We start from the raw sequence: 13,084 nt of genomic DNA on the forward strand, positions 1-13,084 counted from the left end.
AAGTGCTCTGTAAACATTAGCTGATACTATTTTTTAAATATAGTATAGTAACAGAGAATATAACACACACACTTATTCCCACCATTCAGAATTAAAATGTGTTAAGATTTTGTCTTATCTTTAAATCCTTAAAAAAAAAAATCATAGATAAAAGTTGAATATCCTGTGTCCTTCCTCCCCAGTCCTATTCTTCTCCCAGTGCCCCCAGGGCATCCATTGTCATGAATTTGATGTGTATCTTTCCAGTTCATTCTCACCGTGATCAGAAACAAGATGTGGAATTTGCAGGCAATGATTTTTTTTTAATTGGGACAAATAGTACCATACTGTACATATTGTTTTGCAATCTGCTTTTTTCATTCAATATTTTTTCTCCTTTCATCATTTTATTCAGTGAAGAAACATGCAATGTTGTTTCTAAGATCTGCCCACATACATCCATTTCAGGCCATTAAACTGCTTTATAGTATCTCATCCTGTGGATATTCTGTGTTTTATTTAACCATCCACATCTTTATGGACATTTGGATTGGTCCTAATTTTTTGCCACCACAGTCCATTGCAATGAGCATTCTTACACTTGGTCCTTGGGCACATGTGCAAGTTTCTGTAGAACACAGACTTGCAAATGGAATTGCTGGATCATGGGGTCTGTGCCTTTTCAATTTTACTAGACACTGGGGACCTGGCAGAGTCAGTGGAATACAGCAAGTAAGAGTGTGACTTGGGGTCTGATATATCTAACTTCAAATCCCAGCTGTGTTATTCCCCAAACTGTGTGACTCAGCAATTCTTTGTGCCTCAGTTTCCCTACCTGTAAAATGAGGAGAAAGGTATATATTTCATAGGGTTGTTGTGTGGATTAAATGGGATAATGCATTTAAGGTACGCTACTGACCAAAACATGGTAAGCTATTATTCTTCTTTACTATGTCTCATCACATATTTCCCCCTCAAATTTGAGAGCAGACCTTTTTGTAAAGTGTAGATATGTGAATATAAAAAATACTAGAAAGACATTCATCAAAATGTTAACCAGTATTGGAAATATGAGTGATCTTTTTTCTTTGTGCTTTTTTATTTTCCAAGTTTTTTGTTTGCTTGTTTTTTGGTTTTTGGTTTTGAGATGAGGTCTTACTCTGCAGACAGGTTGGGGTGCAGTGGCGTGATCATAACTCACTGTAGCCTTGACCTCCTGGGCTCAAGTTATCCTCTTGCCTCAGCCTCCCAAGCAGATGAGACTACAGTCATGTACCACCATGCCTGGTTAATTTTTTAATTGTTTGTAGAGACAAGATCTTGCTATGGTGCCCAGGTGATCTAAAACTGGTGACCTCAAGTGATCCTCCTGCCTCAGCCTCCCAAAGTGCTGGGATTACAGGCATGAGCCACTGCACCCAGCCTTTTCCAAGTTTCCTACAAGTGAAACGTATTAACTTTGTAAATAAAAAACAAAATCGCAATAAATGCAATTTTTAATGGAAAAGAAAGTAAAGTAACTGAGATTTTTTTTAAAAAAAGAAAGAAAGAATTTTCTTTCTGGTGAGCAGGAGCTCTGCAAGAATAGTAAAAGAAGTCCTAAGAAATAGCTTTGTAAAAGTTGAAAAACAATGTAAATGTTTTCCAGTAGAAGATTGGCTACATATAATACATGTGAAAGAATCTCCAAGATAAGGTATCTGAATGAAAAGGGAATTACAGGACACTGTGTACAATGTGTTTTCTTATTGTATTAAAATGATATTTTTATGCTTACATATGCTGTCTGTCTCTTGAAAGAGTTACAAAAACACCGGCAAGGGAACTGGGTATCTAGGACATAGCAAGGACTTCATCTTTTACAAAATATCCTTTTCTGCCTTTGGAATTTTTAACTAAATACATATATTACTTACTCAAACTTTTTCAATACAATGGTTTTAAAGTCGTTTATGCTAGAATGTAACAGACTTTTTGCAATTATTGTCAGTATCTCCTCAACTACCTTTAATCTAGCTTCCAAAGTTAGGGCAGGCAGACTAAACTGGGGCCCTTATTTGCCTTGGTGTCTGGCTCTAGAGTCTATCCTCTTACCAGCTATGTTGTATCCCCCCACCCCAATGCAAGAATGATTCAAAAGTTAACCAGGCACAAAAGGGTGGAAAGTGACTCCAGGAGAGCATAACAGCCTGAGTAGAGTGGGTGCATGTGGGTTTCTGTCTGTGTGCAACTACAAACAATTGTGTAAAAATTGTAAGGTGGAAAATGGTAAGAGATGCAGCTAGAGAGGTGTTTGAAGGCCAAACTGTGGAGCCAACTCTTTATTAGTCATGCTCAATAGCTTAGACCCTCCTACCAAAGTTGTGGTGTCCCTAAAATATTTACAGTAAGGGAGTGACAAGATCCGATTTGTATTTTTGAGTTTACTTAGGCTGCTGTGTAAAGGATGAATTTGAGAGGCACATGACTGGAGATAGGAAGAGCAACTCAGAAACTGTTAAGAGATGATGCAGGCCTGAATTTAAAATGTGAGCTAGGATGTGAACTTAGGCCTCCCTGACTCCAAAGATCAAATGTTATTATATTTCTCCATCTAACACACTGCCTGAAGAAATGAACAATTGAGTTTCTTTGTGCCAGCTTTCCCCATTCTGATGCCAGAAGTATACCAGCAGATATATGTCTTTACACTGAGACAAAGAGAAAAAGGCTACCTCTTTTATTTATTTATTTATTTATTTATTTATTTATTTATTTATTTATTTTTAGACAGAGTCTTGCTCTGTGGCCCAGGCTGGAGTGCAGTGGCGCGATCTCAGCTCACTGCAAGCTCCGCCTCCCGGGTTCACACCATTCTCCTGCCTCAGCCTCCCGAGTAGCTGGGACTACAGGCACCCACCACCATACTCAGCTAATTTTTTGTATTTTTAGTAGAGTTAGGGTTTCACTGTGTTAGCCAGGATGGTCTCGATCTCCTGACCTCGTGATCCTCCCACCTCAGCCTCCCAAAATGCTGGGATTACAGGCATGAGCCACTGTGCCCGGCCAAGGCTACCTCTTAATAAAGCCTGTGGATTCACAAAAGCAATTCTTTGTGAAGAAGGAAACCTCGAAGTACATGGTTTGGCTATTTTTGTCAAGAATTCTTGCTTACAACATCTTGGGGAAACTTCCTTGGGGAAACAGTAAGTTTGTATTCTGCCTTGTTCTTTAAATATTTTGCTCTACTATTAGTATAAATTATCCAATATAGTTTATACCTCAAGTATAGAAACCTTTAGAGAGGTGTATCATCCATAAATCCATGAATGCCCAATTTCAAAATAACCGGCATACAAATAGCACTGTATAATTAATGCAATTATACATTTTAACCTTTGATGATTCAGAAGGCAATTCATGAATCTGGGGGTCTCAGGGTCAATGTTAGAAACATCATTATCATAAGCTCCTAATAGAGCAGAGTTTCTTAATGCTGTATCCGCAGTGCCTAATACATAGCAGACTTTCAATGAATGGATAAGTGAATGAATGATAATGATAGAGGACTGTAGCAGTAGACTGGGTAGCCCCTTCTGATCCTGTAGCTTTCCTAGTACCAGCTTGTATGCCTTTCTTTTACATCCTTCTCCTATAAGTAGAATACAAAATAACAAGGCTGAGAAGATTGATCTATGGGAGCTTTTTAAGGGGGAGAAGGAAAAATCATCTAATAACTCAAGTGTTTTTAAACAGCTTTAGCAAGATGTAATTCTCATATCACAAAATTCACCCATTTAAAGTGTGCAATTCGGTGGTTTTAGTATATTCACAAAGTTATGCAACCATTACCACTACCTAATTCTGGTACATTATTATTCCCCCTAAAAGAAATCCCATGCTCACTAGCAATCAATCTCCTCCTCCCCTACCCCCTGGCAACAACCAATCTACTTTCTGCCTCTATAGATTTGCTATTCTGAACATTTCATATGAATGGAGTCCTACAATATGTGCTCTTTTATCACTGGCTTCTTTCATTTAACCAAATGTTTTAAAGGGTCGTCCATGTTGTAGCATGTATCAGTACTTCCTTTATTTTTATTACTGCATAGGAGCTTTCTGAGCCAGTAATTTGTGGTTTGGGTTATCACAGCATTTCCTACATTTTGGACAACTGAAGGAACTCATCTGAAATTGAAAGGAAGCCAGCATGAATACAACCTAGAGTGAATGAGATTACAGCCACCCTCATCTTTGGCAGTGGCATATTTGTGCTGAGCCAAAGATCTGTCTTAATAGGATGGCAGGCCCAAGTTATGTGTTGTGACCTCCTGCTGGCACTGGTCTAGTCTAGGAAGGGCTCTTGGGTGCTGGTATAACAGGATGAGGCAAGTGCCTCATAGCTTGTGTTTCTGGCTTGGGCAGAGCTTGGGTGCAATTCCTCGTCTTCAGACATCTGAAAAAGTATGTCAGGATCTCCTGGTTCCATTTGTTCTGTTTGCCAGTGGGCAGAGTACACTGCGCTGTGCAGACAGGTTAGACAGTTTATTGTAGGCTGATGAAAGCAGATTAAAAAACCATCAGCTTGGTGGGAAACTAGCTCAGAATCCAATCCAAATGTCAGATGAAATATTTACACAGCCAGGAGATAAACCAAGGGAAACAGTGTGCCCTTTGTGTGTGCTTCTGACTGTGCAGGCACACACAGAGCTGCTGACCATTTGTCAACTTCCAAGATTTATTCTGCTGCTTCTGGCAAGGGACAGCCTAATGATTTAATAGCTTGTCAACACCTACACAGAGAAACAAGGACTGGCACTTCCTCATTTCTTATTTTCTTTGCTTTAAATAGGAATTTCTATTCCAAGTCACTGGAACCTGGAAATCAGACTGTCAGATTTCTCTTGACTTGAGTGCACAGTTCCTGAATCCGAGCATGATGAATGTTATAACTTTCCTGTTATACAAACACAGGGTTGCTACCCTTTCAGAATGACCCATTGAGTTCATATCCTAAAGCTTGAGTGTTTGCTTCAGACCGTTGCCGTGAGCCAATTTCAAATTGAGTGAAACTGTTTTGTTTCTGTCCCATGAACCTCTTGAGTTGAATGCCTGCTTGAGTAATCCAGTGCCTGGTTGCCACATTTACATTAGAGATGGAAAAGTTGTTTAGAGGATTTTAGTGCAGAAGATTGGATTTCGTATGCAGAGTATTATTCTCCAGGCATCCTTGGGCAGTTGTGAGTTCCCTGAAAGAAGAGACCATGTCCTTTTCAGCTCAGCAAACCCCACAGTGCCTAGCATAGCACCTAGCGCACTGTCATCTTAGTTAATTCATTTTCAGACAATTCCACCAAGATCTATGATAGAATGATAACCAGAGGGTTATATTTTATATTAGAGTAATACCTTGTGTGTACTGGGTCTTTATCCCAAAGGCAGGTAGTATAGCAAAATGGTATAGAGCTCTACTTCTCAAACTTTAATATGCATATGAATTACCTAGAGCTTGTTAAATGCAAATTCCGATTCAGTTCCTCCAGGCTGAAGCTTGAGATTGTGCCATTCTTGCAAGCTCCTGCGTGATACAATGTTGCCAAACCAGGTACCACATTTTGAGCACCAAGAATCTAGAGCTATGCTATCCAATATGGTAACCAGTAGCCACTAGTGATTAGTAAGCATTTGAAATGTGGCTAGTCCAAATTGAGATGTGCTGTAAATTTTCAGTACACACCAGATTTTAAAGACTTAGAAGAAAATGTGAAATATCTTATTAGTAATTTTATATTGGTTATATGCCAAATTGATAATATTTTGAATATGTTAGGTTAAATAAAATATTCTTAAAAATAATTTCACTTTTAAAAATTTTTTAATGTGACTACTCAAAATATTTTTAATTATATATGTGGCTCACATTATATTTCTACTAAACAGCACTGGTCTAGAGTAGGAGCAGCAAACTTTTAGAATAAAGGGCTAGGCCATAAATATTTTACGCTTTTCAGACCATATGATTTCTGTCCCAACTACTCCCAACTACTCAATTCTGCTGTTGTACACAAAAGCAGCCATAGACAGTATGTAAATGAATGAGTGTTGGTTGTGTTCCAATAAAACTTGATTTACAAAAACAGGTAGAAATGGTAGCCTTGAAAACCAACAGCCTACAATCATGGTGAAAACCAGCAGCCTGGCAGCCACCAGAGGGAACAGAACATGGAGTAGAATGTTGGAGCTCCTTCCAAGCCTCATTTCTGAAGAATTAATATTTGGCCTGTCTAGCGGTTCCTTGGAAGACCCCACTTGCAAGGCTTTTTTTATTAGGCATGATTCAAGAGTGTGCTCAGTGTGAAAAACTTTTTCCTTGGGGTATTTGTCAAAAATAATTAGAGACAAATGATTAACTTTACAGCTGCCTATGGTAATAGACAACAGTTGTGGTGAACATTAAGCTAACCAAAAAGCTTAAAAGTAACTGCTGGGGAATGAGGTGTCCATATGGGGCTTAGAAAAGCTCCAACAAATTCCTGGGAATCTAAAAGGCTGTGCATATGCACAGGATGATATGCATTCCCAAGGCTGTGCACATGCTCAGAAAACACCTGAGAAAGGCCAAAGTTCTCACCTATGGCTGAACTTCAAGCTCTGTACAAGTGAAGTGCTAAGGCAAAGTTGTTAACTGACAGAATGTTGAGGGCATGCCCCCAACACACACACAGAGCACCTTGGTAAAGACTGGGAGACTTACTGGCTCCATGAATTTAAGCAAATCTCTGTACAATCGTTAGCTGACCACTAAGCTAAGCAAGCAGAGACTTCTGTGACTCCACATGACAAAGAATCCAGACTTTGCAGAATTAATTTAGAAAAGCCACTAAACAGGCCAGGTGTGGTGGCTCATGGCTGTAATCCCAGCACTTTGAAAGGCCGAGGCAGGTGGATCACTTGAGGTCAGGAGTTTGAGACCAGCCTAGCCAACATGGCAAAACCCCGTCTCTACTGAAAATACAAAAGAAAATTAGCCGGGCATCATGGCACATGCCTGTAATCCTAGCTACTTGGGAGGCTGAGGCAGGAGAATCTCTTGAACCCAGAAAGTGGAGGTTGTAGTGAGCCGAGATCATGCCACTGCACTCCAGCCTGGGTGACAGAGTGAGACTCCATCTCAAAAAAAAAAAAAAAAAAAAAAAACACTAAACAAATAAACACAGCAGCAACAACAACAAAACTCTGGGAAGAGGGAGAATTTGTTTTCCAGAGTTACCACATATAATTTTAAACGTTCAATTTTTAACAAAAGTTGTAAGATATGCAAAGAAACAAGAAATGGTGAGTACATAGGAAAAAATATCAACATAAACTGTCACTGAGGATCTCCAAACATTGGAATTACTAGACAAAGACTTTAAATTAGTTATTTTAAATATGTACCAAAATTTAAAGGAATGTATGACATGTCTCACCAAATAAAGAATATCAATAAATAGAAATTATATTAAAAATAACTGGCCGGGCGCGGTGGCTCAAGCCTGTAATCCCAGCACTTTGGGAGGCCGAGACGGGCGGATCACGAGGTCAGGAGATCGAGACCATCCTGGCTAACACGGTGAAACCCCGTCTCTACTAAGAAATACAAAAAACTAGCCGGGCGAGGTGGCAGGCGCCTGTAGTCCCAGCTACTCGGGAGGCTGAGGCCGGAGAATGGTGTGAACCCGGGAGGCGGAGCTTGCAGTGAGCTGAGATCCGGCCACTGCACTCCAGCCTGGGCTACAGAGCGAGACTCCGTCTCAAAAAAAATAAAATAAAATAAAAATTAAAAAAAATAAAAATAAAAATAACTAAATGGTGGCTGGGCATAGTGGCTGTAATCACAGCACTTTGGGAGGTCGAGGCGGGCCGATCACCTGAGGTCAGGAGTTCAAAACCAGGCTGGCCAACATGGCGAAACCCCGTCTCTACTAAAAATACAAAAATTAGCCAGGAATGGTGGTGGGTGCCTGTAATCCCAGCTACTCGGGAGGCTCAGGCAGGAGAATTGCTTGAACCCTGGAGGTAGAGGTTGCTATGATCCGAGATTGTGCCATTGCACTCCAGCCTGGGCGACAAGACCAATCTCAAAAAAAAAAAAAAAAAAAAAAAAAACTGAAGGGAATCCTTAAGGCTGAAATGAAAGGACACTAGACAGCAACTTGAATCCACATAAAGAAATAAAGACCACCAGTAAGATTCACTACATAAGTAAATATCAAAGTACAAATATATTTTTCTTTGTAACTCTTTTCTTCTATATATGATTTAAAACACAGCTGCATAAAGCAATAAATCCACTTTGATAAGTGCACAATGCATGAAGATATAATTTGTGTGACAATAACAACGCAAAGGAGAGGCATGAAAATGGAGCTATATGGGAACAAAGTATTTATGTACTTAGGCCATTTTGTGTTGCTATAACAGAATACCTCAGGCTGGGTAATTTATAAATAAAAGAGGTTTATTTAACTCATGGTTCTGGAGGCTAGGAAGTTCAAGAAGCATGGTGCTGGCATTAACTTGGCCTCTGGTAAGGGCTTTTGTCCTGTGTCACAACATGGCAAAAGGTCAAAGAGTAGGAAGGCACATGCAAAGAGGCAAAATCTGAGGAGCACCCTGGCTTTATAACAACCCACTCTTGCAGGAACTAATCCATTTCTGCAAGAACTAATCCAGTTTTGCCAGAGTGAGAACTCACTACCATGAGAACCGCACCAAGCCATTCATGAAAAATCTTCTCTCATGACCCAAACAACTCCAACTAGGCCCACCTCCCAACACTGCCACACTGGGGATCAAGTTTTAAATGAGTTTTGGTGGGGACGAACAAACCATATCCAAACCATAACATATACTATTGAAATTAAGTTGATATTAATCCAAACTGTATTGTTAAAAGTTAAGATGTTAATTATAATACTCAGGCAACCACTAAGAAAATAAATATACATATACATATATACACACACACACACACACACACACACACATATATACACATATTTATATATATATAATACATTTTTATATATGTAAACTAACAAGAAAATTAAAATGGTACACTGGAAGATATCTATTTAATAAAAAAGGAATGCAGTAATGGAGGAATGAATCAAGGAACAAAAACGCCTAAGACATGGAGAACAAGTAGCAATGTGGCATACATAGACTATGCTATGCCTTATCAGTAATTATATTAACTGTAAATGATTAAACACTCCAATTCAAAATTAGAGATTGGTCAAATGGATTTTAAAAACATAATTCAACTATATGTTATTCATAAAAGAAATACTTTAAATTCAAAGACACGCGTAGGTTGGAAGTAAAAGGATGGCAAAAGATATAGCATGCATACGGTAACCAAAAGAGAGCTGGTGTGGCTATACTAATAGACAAAATTATAAATATATGTCACCTAACTACAGAGCACCAAAATATATGCAACAAAAACTAAAGAAGTGAAAAAGAGAAATAAGAAATTTAACAATAATAGTTGGAGAAGTCAATACCCCATTTTCAATAATAAATAGAACAGCTAGAGAGAAGATCAACAAGGAAATAGATTTGGACAACATGATAAACCAACTAGAGCAGAATATACATTCTTCTCAAGTGCACATGGAACATTTTCTAGGACAGAACATAAGTTAGATTACAAAACAAGTCTCAGTAAATTTAAAAGGATTGAAATCATACAAAGTACTTTAGAATTAAATTTGATGGAAAGGAATGAAATTAGAAATCAATAAAAGAAGGAGATTTGGGGAATTCATAAATATGTGGAAATTAAACAGCACACTCCTAATACAAATAGGTTGAATAAGAAATCACGTTGCTTCATGGCCTTTTGGCTAAGTTCAAGTGTAGTATCTGTCCTTATCAGTTTAATAACTGATACATCCTCTATCTGAGGACAATATATTAAATGGATTTTTGGAGCAGGGAGATGGAATAAGAACCAGTTTCCTCCACTCCATGCATCAACCTGGTATTGCAGTACCTCCAGAAATGGTGCACCCCTCCCAATAAAAATAAATAAAGAAAAGAAAAGAAATCACAAAGGAAGTTTGAAAATACTCTGAGATGAATGAAAACAAAAACAAAACATGCCAAAACTTATGGAGTGCAATGAATGCAGTACTTAGAGGGAAATTTGTAACTGCAAAGGCCTGCTTAACAGTAAGAAAGATTACAAATTAATAACTTAATCTTTCATCTTAAGAAAATAGAGAAGAGCAAACTAAACCCAAAGCAAGCAGAGGAAAAGAAATAATAAAAATTAGGTGGGGCATGATGGCTCACACCTATAATCCCAGCACTTTGGGAGACCAACGCGGGTGGATCACCTGAAGTCAGGAGTTCGAGACGAGCCTGGCCAACATGGTGAAACCCTGTCTCTGCTAAAAATAAAAAAATTAGCCGGACATGGTGGTGTGCTCCTGTAGTCCCAGCTACTCAGGAGGCTGAGGCAGGAGAATCACTTGAACCCTGGAGATGGAGGTTGCAGTGAGCCGAGATTGCACCACTGCACTCCAGCTCTGGGTGACAGAGCAAAACTCTGTCTCAAAAAACTAAATAAATTAAAAATAAAAATTAGAGCAAGAAGAACTGAAATAAAGAATAGAAAAACAATAGAGAAATTTGGTGAAATCAAAAGTTGGTTCTTGGCAAAGCTCAGCAAAATTACAAAACTTCAGGTATACTTAAGAAAAAGATGTCTCAAATTATGAAAATCAGGAATGATAGTGGAGATATTACTACCCACCTTAGAGAAATAAAAAGGAGTATAAAGAGCCAGGCACAGCGTCTCACACCTGTGATCCCAGAACTTTGGGAGGCCAAGGCATGAGGATCGCTTGAGCCCAAGAGTTCGAGACTAGCCTGGGCAACATGGTGAGACCTTGTCTCAAAAAAAAAAAAAAAAAAAAAAAAAAAGCATAAAGGAATACTATGAGCAACTGTGTGCCAACAAATTTTATAACCTAGATGTAATGAAAATATTCCTAGAAAGACACACAATACCAAAACTAACAAGAAAAAATGGAATGGAATATCTGAATAGACCTAAACCAAGTAAAAGAGATTGAATTAATAATTTTTTGAATTCCCACAAAGAAAACCCCAGGCACATATGGTTTCACTAGTTAATTCTGATTGATACCAATAATGGTTGAATTTATTTGTCAACTTTATTGGGCCACAAAAATGCTCAGATACCTGGTTAAATATTATTTCTGATTGTATGTGTGAGGGTGTTTCCAGAAGAGATTACCATTTGGATTAGGAGACTAAATCAAGAAGATTTTCCTTCTTAGTATGGGTTGGCATCATCTAATGTGTTGAGGGCCTGAATAGAACAAAAAGGTGAAGGAAGAATTATCTCCCTCTCTTCCTCCCTTCCCTTCTCTTCCCTCCCGTCCCTTCCCTCCCCACTCCTCCCCTCCCATCTCTCAATGACTGACTGCTTGAGCTAAGATTTCAGTTTTCTCCTGCCCTAGGACTGGGATTTACACCATCAGCCCTCTGGTTCTCAGGCCTTTGGACTTGGAGTAGAACTTACACCATCATTTCTCCTGGTTCTCAAGTCCTCAGACTCAGACTAGAGCTATACAACCAGCTGTCCTTGGACTCCATTTTGCAGATGGCAGGTCAAAAGTCTTCTCAGCCTCCATAATTTCATGAGCCAGTTCCTCACAATAAATCTATTTTATATAGATAAATGATAGATTTATTTATCTAGATATTTATTTTTACATGTATATCTAGAGAGCGAGAGAGAGAGAGAGAGATCTCCTATTTGTTCTTTTTCTCTGGAGAACCCTGACAAATAAAACTTCCCAACTATGAGGCCAGTTCTACCTTTATGCCAAAACCAGATAAAGAAATCACAACAGGCTGGGCACAGTGGCTCACGCCTATAACCCCAGCACTTTGGGAGGCCAAGGCAGGAGGATCACTTGAGCCCAGGAGTTAAAGACCAGCCTGGGCAACATAGCAAGATCCCCATCTCTACAAAAACTTTTTTAAAAAATTAGGCAGGCATGTCAGTGGGCACCTGTAGTTTTAGCTACTTGGGAGGCTGAGGCGGGAGGACTGCTTGAGCCCAGCAGTTTGAGGCTGCAGTGAGCTGATTGTACCACTGCACTCCAGCCTGGGTGACAGAGTGAAACCCAATCTCTAAATAATAATGGCAAAATAACCCAGTTTTAAAATGATCAAAGGATACACATAGACATTTCTCCAAAGAAGATATATAACTGGTCAATAAATATATGAGGAAATGCCTGACATCATTAGTCATTAGGGAAATGCAAATCCCAAACCACTATGAAATATCACTTCACTCCTACTAGGATGACAATAATAAAAAAGATGGATAATAGCAAATGTTGGCAACAATGCAGAGAAATAGGAACCCTCATACATTGCTGGTGGAAATATAAAATGGTGCAGCCACTTGGGAAAACAACACGGCAGATCCCTAAAAAGTTTAATAGAGTTACCAAATGACCCACAAATTTTATTCCTAGGTATATAACCACATATGTTCACACAAGAATGTGTACACAGATTTCCATAGCAGCATTATTCATAATAGCCAAAAACTGGGAAACAACCCAAATGTCCATCAACTGATAAATGGATAAACAAAATGTGTATCTATACAATGGAATTCAGCCATAAAAAGAACAAATTACTGATGCATACTACAATATGGATGAACCTTGAAAACATTATGCTAAGTGAAAGAAAGACATAAAAGGCCACATATTCTATTATTCCATTTGTATGAAATGTCCAGAATATGAAAATCCGTAAAGACAGAAAGTAGATTACTGGTTGCCAGGGAATAGGGGAACAAGAAGTGAATGCTCAATGGATATGGGATTTCCTTCATGGGTGATGAAAATGTTCTGGAATTAGATATTGGTTGCACAACTTTGTAAATATGCTACTTGTGAATATACTAAACAATGCACTCTAAAAGGGTAAATTATATCTCAAGGAAAAAAAAAAGGCAGAGGGACAGATTTGGCTCATGGGCCATAGTTTGTCAACTCCTGGTCTAAAGCAATGAGTT

General features: G+C 38.7%; 1 protein-coding gene and 1 non-coding gene across 5 annotated transcripts in view; both read left to right on the top strand.

Annotated features, from left to right (window-relative positions):
• The window catches only part of LOC105464741 (histone deacetylase 8), a 275,966-nt gene that overhangs the window by 194,443 nt on the left and 68,439 nt on the right, over nt 1-13,084 (top strand). The window lies entirely within an intron of this gene.
• Nucleotides 9,835-10,025, top strand: LOC112423652 (U2 spliceosomal RNA). Its single transcript, XR_003014124.1, has one exon. It is a non-coding gene; the product is annotated as a U2 spliceosomal RNA (small nuclear RNA).

The sequence above is a fragment of the Macaca nemestrina genome, chromosome X (genome assembly GCF_043159975.1).
Source record: "Macaca nemestrina isolate mMacNem1 chromosome X, mMacNem.hap1, whole genome shotgun sequence".
Taxonomy (NCBI): Eukaryota; Metazoa; Chordata; class Mammalia; order Primates; family Cercopithecidae; genus Macaca; species Macaca nemestrina.